At 36.0% G+C, this 15,750-nt stretch overlaps 1 protein-coding gene across 4 annotated transcripts in view; it reads left to right on the top strand.

Moving 5' to 3' along the window:
• The window catches only part of IL6ST (interleukin 6 cytokine family signal transducer), a 59,232-nt gene that overhangs the window by 3,272 nt on the left and 40,210 nt on the right, over positions 1 to 15,750 (top strand). For 3 of the 4 annotated variants that reach the window (XM_072826484.1, XM_072826483.1, XM_072826481.1), the window contains exon 2: positions 9,529 to 9,616. The exons of the other annotated variant lie outside the window; for it this stretch is intronic. The gene's annotated coding sequence lies outside the window, so the exon portion shown is untranslated. The remainder of the gene's footprint in view (positions 1 to 9,528; positions 9,617 to 15,750) is intronic. 4 annotated transcript variants of the gene reach the window in all.

Below are 15,750 nucleotides of genomic sequence, written 5' to 3'. Positions count from 1 at the left end.
GAGTCGTCTTTAGTATTTGTTTGTTTGTTGTAAGTAATCTCTACACCCAACGTGGGGCTTGAACTCAAAACTCTTAGATCAAGAGTTACTTGCTTTACCAGCTAAGCCAGCCAGGCTCCTCTAGAATAGATTTTAAATACTGGAAAAGATAATTTGGACAGGCACATGAAGCCAAACTTTTAGGTTCTTAAATAGCTAAAATATTTGGCATTGTTACTGCCCCTTGGAAAAACTTTTGAGCTTAAGAGTGACAAGTTTAAGGTAGTGTTTTAGGTGTATTCATTCACCTATAATGTCAGAATGATTTGGAGGATGGAAAGAGACTGGAAGCAGGAAGGCAGATAAGTATTAAGATGATCAGTGCCTAAATCACATTTGTCATGGTAGAGGGTAGAAAAGAAGAGACAAATGGGAAAGACAGCATAAAAGAAGATTGGATAAGCTAGAATTTAATGGATCCCATTGACTTTAGCAATTCAAAAAAGGTGGTCTTAGATGGGGGAAAGATAAGTACTGTGACTTTTTTTAGAAGCGCATGCGGTTACATATATATATATATACATGTGTGTATTGTTTTTAGACCTTTCTATTTGAGTTAGAGGCAGAATATCCAAGACAATGATACGTAACTGGAATCAAAAGAAAGGTCCCAACCAGAGTTCTTGAAAGTATTTTGTTTGAAATAGTGATAGTTCAAGTCATATGTCTTCAAAGAAGTTGTTATTTAAAAAAAAAAATTTAAAGTTTTTAAAAAATAGTAGGTTCCAAATACTCAGGTACATTCATAGCCGAGAGGTAAAACCTAGCAGAGAATTCAGTGAAGAAGACAATAAAGTAGGTAAAAGAATTCAACCACATGAAACCATTACATAGAAACCAGGAGAGAAAATTCAAGAAGCAAACATGGTCAACAATGTTTCAGAAACATTTGTGATATTGTTACAATGGCTACAGTCTCTTTTTCTATGTCTGTTTAGTATAGCTCAGTGAGATTTAATGAGATACTAGTTAGCTAATGGATCATGACTAAGAGAGCTCTATGTGTTGAAATGTGGCTGCAGTGTAGATTATTATTTTAAAGCTGTCTGTATACATATCCAGAGCCGGAGTTTTATTCCTTTCAGCACAATAAATCTGTTGCCCTCTTAAAATTTAGATGTTCTGCCTCCAGACTTTCTTTTTCTCTTTACTCAAACCAATCGGTTTCATCCTGTGCTCTGAGGCATTTGTATTGGTTGTCTACACAACCTGTTTTTGTTTGTATGTTCTGTTGTATGTATGCCCTCACCTCCATTCCCTAACACAAAGTAAACTCATCAGAGCTGTGTTTCAGAGAGCACAGCTCTGGTTTATACACTGGTATGTGCTGGGATTTTGCCATTGATAATATAATCTTCATTTGGCATTTAGAGTCAAAGATAACATATAGCTCAGGTGTATGCTATTTTCTCTCTTTAGAAAAAATCTTTATGTGTATTTTCATTTCTGGGCCTTCCTGGGCCCTTTGGGACTTGGGCTATTCTCCAAGCCTCTGTAGCATTCTGTGCATATTCTACCTTTCTGAACTTTGAACTTCTTGAGGGCAAGATGTGTTTATTTGGCTCAACTGTGTTTGTTATATTTTATTGAAGCTGTACTGAGAATGTGGGTGGTATCAAAAATACTCCTTAAACCTTTTTCATAGGTCTAAAACAGTTGGTCATAATATGTAGGGGGACTTATCTAACTCTAAGGTCATAAACCTAACTGTATTTTCTTCTAATACTCTTAATCTGAAGATCCTTAATCAGGAGTATATTTATCTGTAATGAAATAGAGCTCTTCAACTTTGTTTGTGGAGCCAGTTGTCCCAGTACTGTTTATTAAATGCTGCTTTATTTCCCCGGTGATATGCAGTGCTTTTTTTTTTTTTTTTAATCAGATGATTACATTCTTAAGTATATATGGATCTCTTTCTGGATTTTTGGTTTTATACCATTGATCGAATTATTCATATGCAATGTCATGTTTTAATTACTATAATGTTTTAGTACATCTTCATAGATGATAGGGCAAGTATTCTCTTTATTCCTTTTGAAAATTGGCTTTTGGCTATTATCTAATATTTTATATGAAATTTTAAATTGGTTTGTAAAGTTCTATAATAAACCACTTTGCAATTTGGATTAAAATTATATTGCATTACTATGTTAATTTGTGAAGAACTACGTATAGTTTGTGTCTACGTATAATTTGTGTCTCTACATATAGTTTGTTTTTCATTCCATGGCATTTAAGTCTTAAATGATGAGCTATTTAGTAAAGGTTTATAGTTTTCTGTATAAAGTTATTACGTAGTTCTGATTAGATTTTTTCTTAGCTGTTACAGTTTTTGATGCTATTATGAATAGAATTTTTTCTTTTACATTTCTAATTGATTCTGGTATATAGGAGAGCTCTATATTTTGATGGTCTTTTGCTTAAATCTAATGTTAAATTTTCAGTAGTTGTAGTAGTTTGTCATTTGATTCTCTCTTTTTTTTTCATAGATAATATCATCTACAAGTTTTTCTTTTTCCATTTTTATATTACTTGTTTGTTCTATTTTTGGTTAAGCCCTCTGGAACAGTGTTGAATAAGTGATAACTCCAAGCACCTTGTTTGAATTATGACTTGAATAGGAATGCTTCTAATTTTTATTTTTGAATATGACATTTACGCTAGGTTTCTGATAAAGGACTATGGCAGCAACAGCAAAAGCTGTGTTGGTAACAACAGGTTACCATGTATTGTGTACATAATATGAGCAGGTAGATTCCAAGTGCTTTATGTTTATTGACTTATTTAATCTTCACACAAGTCCTAGGTAATAAGTGGGTAGGTGGTGCTGTTATGCTCATTTTATAGATAAGGAAAATGAAAGTGAGGGATATCAAATAACTTAGCTAAGATGTTTTACAAAAAAATTAAGGAGTCCGGGTTTGAACATAGGCAATCTGATTTCATAATCCATCCTCTTCTTTGTTGTACTTCATCAAGATAAGGACGGTCTCTTTCAGTCTTAGTTTTCTGACACTTTGTTGTTATTTTTTAATTTGAATTGAATAGTTGTTGAATATTATCATTGTCATATGATTCTCAAGCATCTATTGGAATGATTTTATAGTTCTCTTATCTTAATAAATAGAGTGGGTAATATTTAATATTGTTATCTTTTTGCTTACTGGACCATACTTGTATTTTTAGGCTAAATACTTGTTAGAATTTATGGGCTTTTTGTTGTTGTTTTCATGTATTCTGCTAAAATTAATTTGCAAATGCTTTAATTAGGATATTTCACACCAGTATGCATAACAGTTTGACAATGGTTTTATTATGTACTCCTTGTTTGATTTGGTATCCAAATGACTATGCAACTTGCACTTAGGGCCAAAATGAGATAATAAGGATAGGATTTACTCTCCTGCCTGAAACAACCATAAAACAAACACATGAGACAATATAATCAAGATACTTCACACTGGATAATGAAAGGCACTAGTCTTGATAGGTGGGAAACAAGTAAGATGAAACATATGATTGCACTAGCCTACTATTTTGAAAAAGTTTCCAGGCCATGACACAGGTAGTGGGAATCCAGGGTAAGCTCCGTGGATTCTCTTTGACCTGTGGAGATGGCTGGCAATATCAAAAGAGCTAGAGTTCACAGAACAGAATACTAGAGGACTCTTGAAAGCTTCAAAGGTCCCCTAAACGATTCAGCTGAATACTGACCAGTGCATGCATATAAAGAAATTACTATAGGCCAGAGAAAGAACCTCCTGGAGGGGTAAAGATAACAGTACTTGGTGGTTGCATAGGGTCAGGAAAGGTACTTGTCCTCACCAGCCAGGGTGGGAACTGTTTGACTCATGGGACACTGATAGAGATACAGAAGAATCCTGCCTCAGTAGTAGGGAATAAATAAATCACCCTAGAATAAGCACTGCTCCAACCTCACCCAGTGTACCTTTTTTTTTTTTTTTGAGTTTTAATTTTAATTCCAGTTAGTTAACATACAGTATGATATTAATTTCAGGTGTATAATATAGTGATTCTTTATTACACCCAGTGCTCATCACAAGTGCACTCCTTAATCCCCATCACCTGTTTCACCCATCTCCCCTCTGGTAACCATCAGTTCATTTTCTTTAGTCTTTCTTGGTTTGCCTTTCTTTTTTTCCCCTTTGCTTGTTTTATTTCTTAAACTCCAAATATGAGTGAAATCGTATGATATTTGTCCCTGACTTGTTTCACTTAGCATAGGATTCTCTAGTTCCATCCACATCATTGCAAATGCCAAGATTTCATTCTTTTTTGATGGCTGAGTAATAATCCATTGTGTATATATAACACATCATCTTTATCCATTCATCAGTCAATGGCTGTTTCCATAATTTGGGCTATTTACATAATTTGACTATTGTAGATAGCACTGCTATAAGCATCAAGTGCATGTATCCCTTTATATTAATATTTTTGTATTCTTTGGATAAATAACCTAAATATTTTTAGGTATGTAAAACCTTAAAGAATTCATCACTAGCAGAACCACACTGCAAATAATAATCCATCATAATCATCATCATCATCATCATCCTTCAGGCAAAGAAAATATTAGATGGAAATATAGACCTTAAACAAAGGATTTGAAACTCTGGAAATGTTACTGACATGTATATATATATATACATAAGATATTTATATTATAGAAATCTCTTTTATTTATTTATTCATGAGAAACAGAGAGAGAGAGAGAGAGGCAGAGACACAGGCAGAGGGAGAAGTAGGCTCCATGCAGGGAGCCTGACGTGGGACTCAATCCCGGGACTCCAGGATCACACCCTGGACTGAAGGCAGGTGCTAAACCACTGAGCCACCCAGGGATCCCCCAGAAATCTCTTTTAAAATAATTGTTTAAACCAAAACAGTAACAGTATGGTTTACAACATATATAAAGTACATCTGAAGTTTATAAAATATGTAAAAGTAACTTGTATGCCGAAAATAGCATAAAGATCAAGAGGAGGAAAAAAAAAAGATTAAGAGGAGAGAAATAGATGTCTACTCCTGTGCATGAGGTGCTATAACATCACTTGTAGACTGAAAAGTTTAAGATACATACTATAAACCTTAAATTACTAAGATAACAAAATAAAGAATTAATAGCTTATAAGTCAGGAAGGAAGGCAAAATAGAAATCCTAAAACATACTCAACACAAATGGCAGAAATAGAAGAAAAGGAGGAGCAGAGATTAGATAAGTAGAAAGCAAAAAGATGATAGCTTTAAACCTAACTGTATCAATAATAATATATTAGTGGCCTAGACACCCAAAAAAAGCAGACTTTGTCCGATTAGATACAACTATATGCTACCTACCAAAACAAAACACAACAAAAAACACAGTGCTCTTTAAATCTGAAGAAATAAACAGATAAAATATAAAAGAATGGAGAAAGATAAACCATGATAACACTAATGGAAGAGAAGATTAGATGTCTGTAATAATGTCAAAATAGATTTCAGAGCAAAGAATATTACCATTGGTAAAGAACATCATTACACTATAGTAGAAGAGCCACTTCATCAAGACCTTATATTTATGTGCCTAATAACATAGCTTCAAAACAGGGCAAAATCTAAAAGAAGTGGAAGAAGAAATAAAGCCACAGTTCTATTTGGGAATATCAATACCTCCTTTTCAATAATTGGTAGAGGAAATAGACAGAAAATGACTAAAGATAAAGATTTGGAAAAAAAAAAAAAAAAGATTTGAATAACACTGTCAACCAGATTGGCCCGATTGACATTTATATAACACTCCTGCAACAGCCATGTTTTTTAAGTACACACAGAACACTGATTTCAAGACTTATAAGCAGATAGATCAATGAAACAGAATAGAGCAGGAATTGGGTAATTAGAGCTCACAGGTGAAATCCAGGGTGCCTCCTGTTTTTATAAAGTATTGTTAGAACACAACCACATTCATTTGTTTATGTATTATCTATGGCTGCTTTTGTGCTACAAACAGCAGATGGGATAGTTCCAACAGACATTATGGTCTGCAAAGCCTAAAACATTTATTCTCTGGCTCTTTACATAAAAAGTTTGCCCAGCCGTGGAATAGAGTACTAAATAGACCCACACATATATGGACAACTGATTTTTGATGAAAGTGTAAAGGCAATTCGCTTGAGAAAGGATAGTTTTTCTACAAATAGTTTAGATACTATCCGTATGTAACAAAATGAACTCGAATACCTACTTTACACCATATATAAAAATTATCTCAAAATAGTTGATAGACCTGAGTATATAACCTAAAACTATAAAACTTACAACGAGAAAACATAGAAAACTTTTGAGACTTTGGGTTAGGCAAGGATTTCTCAGATACAGTACTAAAAGTATTAATTCATAGATTGGACTCCATTAAAATGAAAATGTCTCCTCTTTAGAAAGCACAGTTAAAAGAATGGGAAGATAAGCCACAGGGAGAAATTACGAAGGATTTTCTAATAAAGACCTTATATCTAGCATTCTATTTTTTTTAAACTTTCTAAACATATTAATGAGAAAACAACACACCCAATTTAAAAATGAGCGAAGTATTTGGACACATCACCAAAGAAGAATATGAATAAATACTTACCATATATAGTACCTAGCTATTCAGTATTTTACCAAGAGAAATGAAAGCTATGTCCATGCAAAGACTTGGGACTAATATAGTGTATTTATTCCACTAATACATTATGCACCTACTTATAACAAGGAAGTCAGTTTATCCAACAAATATATTGGGGTGCTTACTATGCCCGGTATGATTCTTGATGCTAGGAATACAGTAGAGAACAAAACAACAAAATTTCTTGCCTAATTTGCTAGCATTCTGTTTTAGGTGCACAGACAATGTATTAGTTTCCCAGAGTGGCTGTAACAAAGTGCCACAAACTGGATGACTTAAAATAACAGGAGTTTATTCTCTTAAGGTTCTGGAGGCCAGGGGGATCCCTGGGTGGCCCAGCGGTTTGGCGCCTGCCTTTGGCCCAGGGCGCGGTCCTGGAGACCCGGGATCGAATCCCACGTCGGGCTCCCGGTGCATGGAGCCTGCTTCTCCCTCTGCCTGTGTCTCTGCCTCTCTCTCTCTCTCACTGTGTGCCTATCATAAATAAATAAAAGTTTAAAAAAAATTTAAAAAAAAAAAGGTTCTGGAGGCCAGAAGTCCTTCTGAAACTCTTGATAGAATCTTTCCTTGCCTTTTCATTACTTCTGATGGTGGTTCTTAGTTAGCCCTTGACATTTCTTAGCTTATAGCTCTATCACTCCAATGCTTGCCTGTGTTGTCACATGGCATTGTGCCTGTGTGTTTCATAAGGATAGCCAATCATATTGTATTAAGGACCCACCCTACTCCTTTATCACATCTTAACTAATTACATCAGTCACAGCCCTATTTCCAAACAGGGTCACATGATGAGATACTGGGGGGTTAGGACATCAACATATCTTTCAAGAGGAAAACACAATTCAATCCATAACAGCCAATAAAATAAGTAAATTAAATATTATTTTAGAGCAGGGGTTGGCATACTATGGTCTGCAGACCAAATCTAGTGTGCATCCTATCGTAATAAATAATTTTATTAGAATTTACCCATGCCCATTTGTTTACTATCTATAACAAAGTTGAAAAATTGCAACAGAGACCTTAATACCTACAAAACCTAAAATATTTATTGTCTGGCCCTTTACAAGAAATGTTTGCCAAATCATTTTAGAAAGTGTTAAGTGCCATTGAGAAAAAAAATAGGAAAGGGGTGTCCTTCTGTCTAAAATGAGTCTCTTGTAGACAGCAGATAGATGGGTCCTGCTTTTTTATCCAGTCTGAAACCCTGCACCTTTTGATGGGGTCATTAAGCCCGTTCACGTTCAGAGTTACTGTGGAAGGAGCCTCGGTGTCCATCGAAAGATGAGTGGATAAAGAAGATGTGGTTTATGTATACAATGGAATATTACTCAGCTATTAGAAATGACAAATACCCACCATTTGCTTCAACGTGGATGGACCTGGAGGGTATTATGCTGAGTGAAGTAAGTCAGTCGGAGAAGGACAAACATTATATGTTCTCATTCATTTGGGGAATATAAATAATAGTGAAAGGGAATATAAGGGAAGGGAGAAGAAATGTGTGGGAAATATCAGAAAGGGAGACAGAACGTAAAGACTGCTAACTCTGGGAAACGAACTAGGGGTGGTAGAAGGGGAGGAGGGCAGGGGGTGGGAGTGAATGGGTGACGGGCACTGGGGGTTATTCTGTATGTTGGTAAATTGAACACCAATAAAAATAAATTTAAAAAAAATAGGAAAGGGGGAAAAGCAATCCTGGGTGCTCAGGGAAGACCTGTTTGAGAAGGTGAATTTAAGAAAATGCTATAAGGAATTAATCTTTATGTATTGACTTAGAAAGGTGTCCAAATATAAGTGAAAAATGCATGTTACAGAACATTTTTGTGATCCCATTTTTGTATAATAAGAATGCATATACTTGGGCGACCCGGGTGGCTCAGCGGTTTAGCGCCACCTTCAGCCCAGGGCCTGATCCTGGAGACCCGGGATCGAGTCCCACGTCAGGCTCCCTGCATGGAGCCTGCTTCTCCCTCTGTGTATTTCTCTGACTCACTCTCTCTGTATGTCTCTCATTAATAAATAAATAAAATCTTAAAAAAAAAGAATGCATATATTTATACAATATAATGTTGTAATATACAAATTGAAAAAGTCTTTTATAATCCCACCAAGATAACTAATGTGAACAATTTGGTGGATACTTTTGGAAAAAAGACTTGTATATGATGTATTTTCAACTTCTGTTCATTTGAAATTTTAAAAATAATTTTTCCTTTGCATTTTAATATCTCATTGATATAAATTTAATTTCTTATGTATTATTAAATTACATCAAAGGCTTAATACGTGTGAAATAGTAATGGAGGATTCAACTTCTTGCCCAAGTTTGAAGTTATCTTTTATATTTCAAAGAGGAACCGCCATCACTCACACTAGAATTTAACCTGGAACTGAATTTTAAACTGAATTTTTATGTCTGTGTGCACAAAATAGTATGGCAGTTGAAGAGTCAGTAGCCTTTAACTGCTAGTGAAAGGGTAAAAGGTGTGATTCTGTTAATAATTTGCTTTTACTCCCTTTGTCACATTCAACAAAATATCCCTTTCATGTCTCTGTGACATTATGTCAACATCAGGGAAGTTTGGACTGGACATGGAGGGCTGATAATGTTTCCAAGTATTTTTCAAAACAGGACTAGGATGCTTAAATATTGTTATATAGGTGTTTATAGGATTGTTTTCTACTGAAGATCCAAGGGTATGTAAAATGGGATACTTTCAGAAATGCTTATAGCAGGCAAAGATTTAAGAAGAATGCTTATAATAAATATTATCAAAGCCAGCTTTCTGAACAAGGCTCTCCTCTCTTTATAGTGAGACCTGATGAAAAGAGCATGACCTTTGGAGACAGAAGACTTAGTTTCAAGTCCCTGTTTCTTCACTTCTTAATTTTGTGATTTGGGTAGTAACTTAAACTGTCAGAATTTTTCTTTTGTAAAGTTCCAGTAATTAATCCTTGCAATGGAAACCCATTGAATGTACAACACCATCGAGCCCTTAAGGTAAACTGTAGACTTAGGGTAATTCAAGTGTGTCAGTGTAAGTTCATCCTTGGTAAAATGTACTATTCTGGTGAGTGATACTGACCATAGCAGAAGCTATGCATGTGTAGGGGCAGAGAGTTATGGGAATTCTCTGTACCTTCCTCTCAATTTCATTTAAACCTAAAGCTGTTCTAAAAATATAAACTTTTAAAATAATGAAATAATGATTCCTGCCCTACCCACCTCCTTTTCTAGGATATTAGGAGAATCAACTGAAGTAATTTACATAAAAGCACTTGTGTAATGTGTCATAGTATGTAAGTGTTAGTATGAATTAATAATTAGTAATAATGGAATAGAGCAGAGTTGGATAATTTTTAAGATAATAATTAGTATAATGTAGGGTATGACTGACTCTTTGCATATTTATTCAAAGTAACACTGTAATGTGTATATATGATACCATATTTAAATTGTCCCCATCCTTATCCCTGCCCAGCTTACTCATTCAACAAACATTACTTTGCCTTCTTTTTTGGCAATTGTACTTCATCTACCATTCTACAATTATAGGAGTAACGTTACTATAGTAACTAAGTTTATATTGACATTCTTCCTCCCATGAAATCTGTATCTAAATGTATTATTCATACTTTTTCTTCTGTCCTTCCATCAAAAAGAAAAAGAGACTCAAAAATCAATCCATAAGTAACAAAAATAATTTATAAAGGGCATAACTATTAAATATTTATTAATTATAATTCCCACTTAAGAAAATACATGAGAATGAAAATGAATAAGAGTGATCAACTATAGGGATAATCTTGAATGTGTTCTAATTTTTAAAAACCATTTATAGACTTTATTGCTTTAATAGTCAATTACTTGTGATGCATCTTTTTTTTCCTCCAATTAGCTTTATTTATTTTTTTTAATTTATTTTTTATTGGTGTTCAATTTACTAACATACAGAATAACCCCCAGTGCCTGTCACACATTCACTCCCACCCCCCGCCCTCCTCCCCTTCTGCCACCCCTAGTTCATTTCCCAGAGTTAGCAGTCTTTACGTTCTGTCTCCCTTTCTGATATTTCCCACACACTTCTTCTCCCTTCCCTTATATTCCCTTTCACTATTATTTATATTCCCCAAATGAATGAGAACATATAATGTTTGTCCTTCTCCGACTGACTTACTTCACTCAGCATAATACCCTCCAGTTCCATCCACGTTGAAGCAAATGGTATTTGTCATTTCTAATAGCTGAGTAATATTCCATTGTATACATAAACCACATCTTCTTTATCCATTCATCTTTCGTTGGACACCGAGGCTCCTTCCACAGTTTGGCTATTGTGGCCATTGATGCTATAAACGTCGGGGTGCAGGTGTCCCGGCGTTTCATTGCATTTGTATCTTTGGGGTAAATCCCCAACAGTGCAATTGCTGGGTCGTAGGGCAGGTATATTTTTAACTCTTTGAGGAACCTCCACACAGTTTTCCAGAGTGGCTGCACCAGTTCACATTCCCACCAACAGTGTAAGAGGGTTCCCTTTTCACCACATCCTCTCCAACATTTGTTGTTTCCTGCCTTGTTAATTTGCCCCATTCTCACTGGTGTGAGGTGGTATCTCATTGTGGTTTTGATTTGTATTTCCCTGATGGCAAGTGATGCAGAGCATTTTCTCATATGCATGTTGGCCATGTCTATGTCTTCCTCTGTGAGATTTCTCTTCATGTCTTTTGCCCATTTCATGATTGGATTGTTTGTTTCTTTGGTGTTGAGTTTAATAAGTTCTTTATAGATCTTGGAAACTAGCCCTTTATCTGATAAGTCCTTTGCAAATATCTTCTCCCATTCTGTGGTTGTCTTTTAGTTTTGTTGACTGTATCCTTTGCTGTGCAAAAGCTTCTTATCTTGATGAAGTCCCAATAGTTCATTTTTGCTTTTGTTTCTTTTGCCTTCGTGGATGTATCTTGCAAGAAGTTACTGTGGCCGAGTTCAAAAAGGGTGTTGCCTGTGTTCTTCTCTAGGATTTTGATGGAATCTTGTCTCACATTTAGATCTTTCATCCATTTTGAGTTTATCTTTGTGTATGGTGAAAGAGAGTGGTCTAGTTTCATTCTTCTGCATGTGGATGTCCAATTTTCCCAGCACCATTTATTGAAGAGACTGTCTTTCTTCCAATGGATAGTCTTTCCTCCTATATCAAATATTAGTTGAGCATAAAGTTCAGGGTCCACTTCTGGGTTCTCTATTCTGTTCCACTGATCTATGTGTCTGTTTTTGTGCCAGTACCACACTGTCTTGATGACCACAGCTTTGTAGTACAACCTGAAATCCGGCATTGTGATGCCCCCAGATATGGTTTTCTTTTTTAAAATTCCCCTGGCTATTCAGGGTCTTTTCTGATTCCACACAAATCTTAAAATAATTTGTTCTAACTCTCTGAAGAAAGTCCATGGTATTTTGATAGGGATTGCATTAAACGTGTATATTGCCCTGGGTAACATTGACATTTTCACAATATTAATTCTGCCAATCCATGAGCATGGAATATTTTTCCATCTCTTTGTGTCTTCCTCAATTTCTTTCAGAAATGTTCTATAGTTTTTAGGGTATAGATCCTTTACATCTTTGGTTAGGTTTATTCCTAGGTATCTTATGCTTTTGGGTGCAATTGTAAATGGGATTGACTCCTTAATTTCTCTTTCTTCAGTCTCATTGTTAGTGTATAGAAATGCCACTGATTTCTGGGCATTGATTTTGTATCCTGCCACGCTACCAAATTGCTGTATGAGTTCTAGCAATCTTGGGGTGGAGACTTTTGGGTTTTCTATGTAGAGTATCATGTCATCGGTGAAGAGGGAGAGTTTGACTTCTTTGCCAATTTGAATGCCTTTAATGTCTCTTTGTTGTCTGATTGCTGAGGCTAGGACTTCCAATACTATGTTGAATAGCAGTGGTGAGAGTGGACATCCCTGTCTTGTTCCTGATCTTAGGGGAAAGGCTCCCAGTGCTTCCCCATTGAGAATGATATTTGCTGTGGGCTTTTCATAGATGGCTTTTAAGATGTCGAGGAATGTTCCCTCTATCCGTACACTCTGAAGAGTTTTGATCAGAAATGGATGCTGTATTTTGTCAAATGCTTTCTCTGCATCTAATGAGAGGATCATATGGTTCTTGGTTTTTCTCTTGCTGATATGATGAATCACATTGATTGTTTTACGGGTGTTGAACCAGCCTTGTGTCCCAGGGATAAATCCTACTTGGTCATGGTGAATAATTTTCGTAAGGTACTGTTGGATCCTATTGGCCAGTATCTTGTTGAGAATTTTTGCATCCATGTTCATCAGGGATATTGGTCTGTAATTCTCCTTTTTGGTGGGGTCTTTGTCTGGTTTTGGAATTAAGGTGATGCTGGCCTCATAGAACGAATTTGGAAGTACTCCGTCTCTTTCTATCTTTCCAAACAGCTTTAGGAGAATAGGTATGGTTTCTTCTTTAAACGTTTGATAAAATTCCCCTGGGAAGCCATCTGGCCCTGGACTTTTGTGTCTTGGGAGGTTTTTGATGACTGCTTCAATTTCCTCCCTGGTTATTGGCCTGTTAAGTTTTTCTATTTCTTCCTGTTCCAGTTTTGGTAGTTTGTGGCTTTCCAGGAATGGGTCCATTTCTTCTAGATTGCCTAATTTATTGGTGTATAGCTGTTCATAATATGTTTTTAAAATCGTTTGTATTTCCTTGGTGTTGCTAGTGATCTCTCCTTTCTCATTCATGATTTTATTAATTTGAGTCTTCTCTCTCTTCTTTTTAATAAGGCTGGCTAATGGTTTATCTATCTTATTAATTCTTTCAAAGAACCAACTCCTGGTTCTGTTGATCTGTTCCACAGTTCTTCTGGTCTCGATTTCGTTGAGTTCTGCTCGAATCTTTATTAACTCCCTTCTTCTCTTGGGTGTAGGATCTATTTGCTGTTTTTTCTCTAGCTCCTTTATGTGTAAGGTTAGCTTTTGTATTTGAGTTCTTTCCAGTTTTTGAATGGATGCTTGTATTGCGATGTATTTCCCCCTTAGGACTGCTTTTGCTGCATCCCAAAGATTTTGAACGGTTGTATCTTCATTCTCATTAGTTTCCATGAATCTTTTTAATTCTTCCTTAATTTCCTGGTTGACCCTTTCATCTTTTAGCAGGATGGTCCTTAACCTCCACGTGTTTGAGGTCCTTCCAAACTTCTTGTTGTGATTTAGTTCTAATTTCAAGGCATTATGGTCTGCGAATATGCAGGGGACGATCCCAGTCTTTTGGTATCAGTTCAGACCCGATTTGTGACCCAATATGTGGTCTATTCTGGAGAAAGTTCCATGTGCACTTGAGAAGAATGTGTATTCAGTTGAGTTTGGATGTAAAGTTCTGTAGATATCTGTGAAATCCATCTGGTCCAGTGTATCATTTAAAGCTCTCGTTTCTTTGGAGATGTTGTGCTTAGAAGACCTATCAAGTATAGAAAGAGCTAGATTGAAGTCACCAAGTATAAGTGTATTATTATCTAAGTATTTCTTCACTTTGGTTAATAATTGATTTATATATTTGGCAGCTCCCACATTCGGGGCATATATATTGAGGATTGTTAAGTCCTCTTGTTGAATAGATCCTTTAAGTATGATATAGTGTCCCTCTTCATCTCTCACTACAGTCTTCGGGGTAAATTTTAGTTTATCTGATATAAGGATGGCTACCCCTGCTTTCTTTTGAGGACCATTCGAATGGTAAATGGTTCTCCAACCTTTTATTTTCAGGCTGTAGGTGTCCTTCTGTCTAAAATGAGTCTCTTGTAGACAGCAAATAGATGGGTCCTGCTTTTTTATCCAGTCTGAAACCCTGCGCCTTTTGATGGGGTCATTAAGCCCATTCACGTTCAGAGTTACTATTGAGAGATATGAGTTTAGTGTCATCATGATATCTATTCAGTCCTTGTTTTTGTGCAATGTTCCACTGAACTTCTTCTTAAAGGGGAATTTTAAGAGTCCCCCTTAAAATTTCTTGCAGAGCTGGTTTGGAGGTCACATATTCTTTTAGTTGCTGCCTGTCTTGGAAGCTCTTTATCTCTCCTTCCATTTTGAATGAGAGCCTTGCTGGATAAAGTATTCTTGGTTGCATGTTTTTCTCATTTAGGACCCTGAATATATCCTGCCAGCCCTTTCTGGCCTGCCAGGTCTCTGTGGAGAGGTCTGCTGTTACCCTAATACTCCTCCCCATAAAAGTCAGGGATTTCTTGTCTCTTGCTGCTTTAAGGATCTTCTCTTTATCTTTGGAATTTGCAAGCTTCACTATTAAATGTCGAGGTGTTGAACGGTTTTTATTGATTTTAGGGGGGGATCTCTCTATTTCCTGGATCTGAATGCCTGTTTCCCTTCCCAGATTAGGAAAGTTTTCAGCTAGAATTTGTTCAAATACATATCTGGCCCTCTGTCCCTTTTGGCGCCCTCGGGAACACCAATTAAACGTAAGTTTTTCTTCCTCAGGCTCGTTTATTTCCCTTAATCTATCTTTCCCTTAATCTATCTTCATGGTCTTTTAATTGTTTGTCTCTTTTTTCCTCAGTTTCCCTCTGCTATCAACTTGTCTTCTATGTCACTCACTCGTTCTTCCACCTCGTTAACCCTCGTCGTTAGGACTTCTAGTTTGGATTGCATCTCATTCCATTGATTTTTAATTTCTGCCTGATTAGCTCTAAACTCTGCAGTCATGAAGTCTCTTGAGTCCTTTATGCTTTTTTCTAGAGCCACCAGTAGCTGTATAATAGTGCTTCTGAATTGGCTTTCTGACATTGAATTGTAATCCAGATTTTGTAATTCTGTGGGAGAGAGGACTGTTTCTGATTCTTTCTTTTGAGGTGAGGTTTTCCTTCTAGTCATTTTGCTCAGTGCAGAGTGGCCAAAAGCAAGTTGTTTTGGGAAAAGGAGAAAAAGAGAGGAGAGAAAGAAGGAAAGAAAAGAGAAAGAGAAAAAAAAGGAAGAAAAAAAATGAAAAAAAAAAGAAGAAAAAGAAA

This window comes from Canis lupus, chromosome 5, assembly GCF_048164855.1.
Source record: "Canis lupus baileyi chromosome 5, mCanLup2.hap1, whole genome shotgun sequence".
Lineage (NCBI taxonomy): Eukaryota > Metazoa > Chordata > Mammalia > Carnivora > Canidae > Canis > Canis lupus.
Note: the sequence above shows the minus strand (reverse complement) of the source record. Positions and strands in the feature narration are given on the sequence as shown.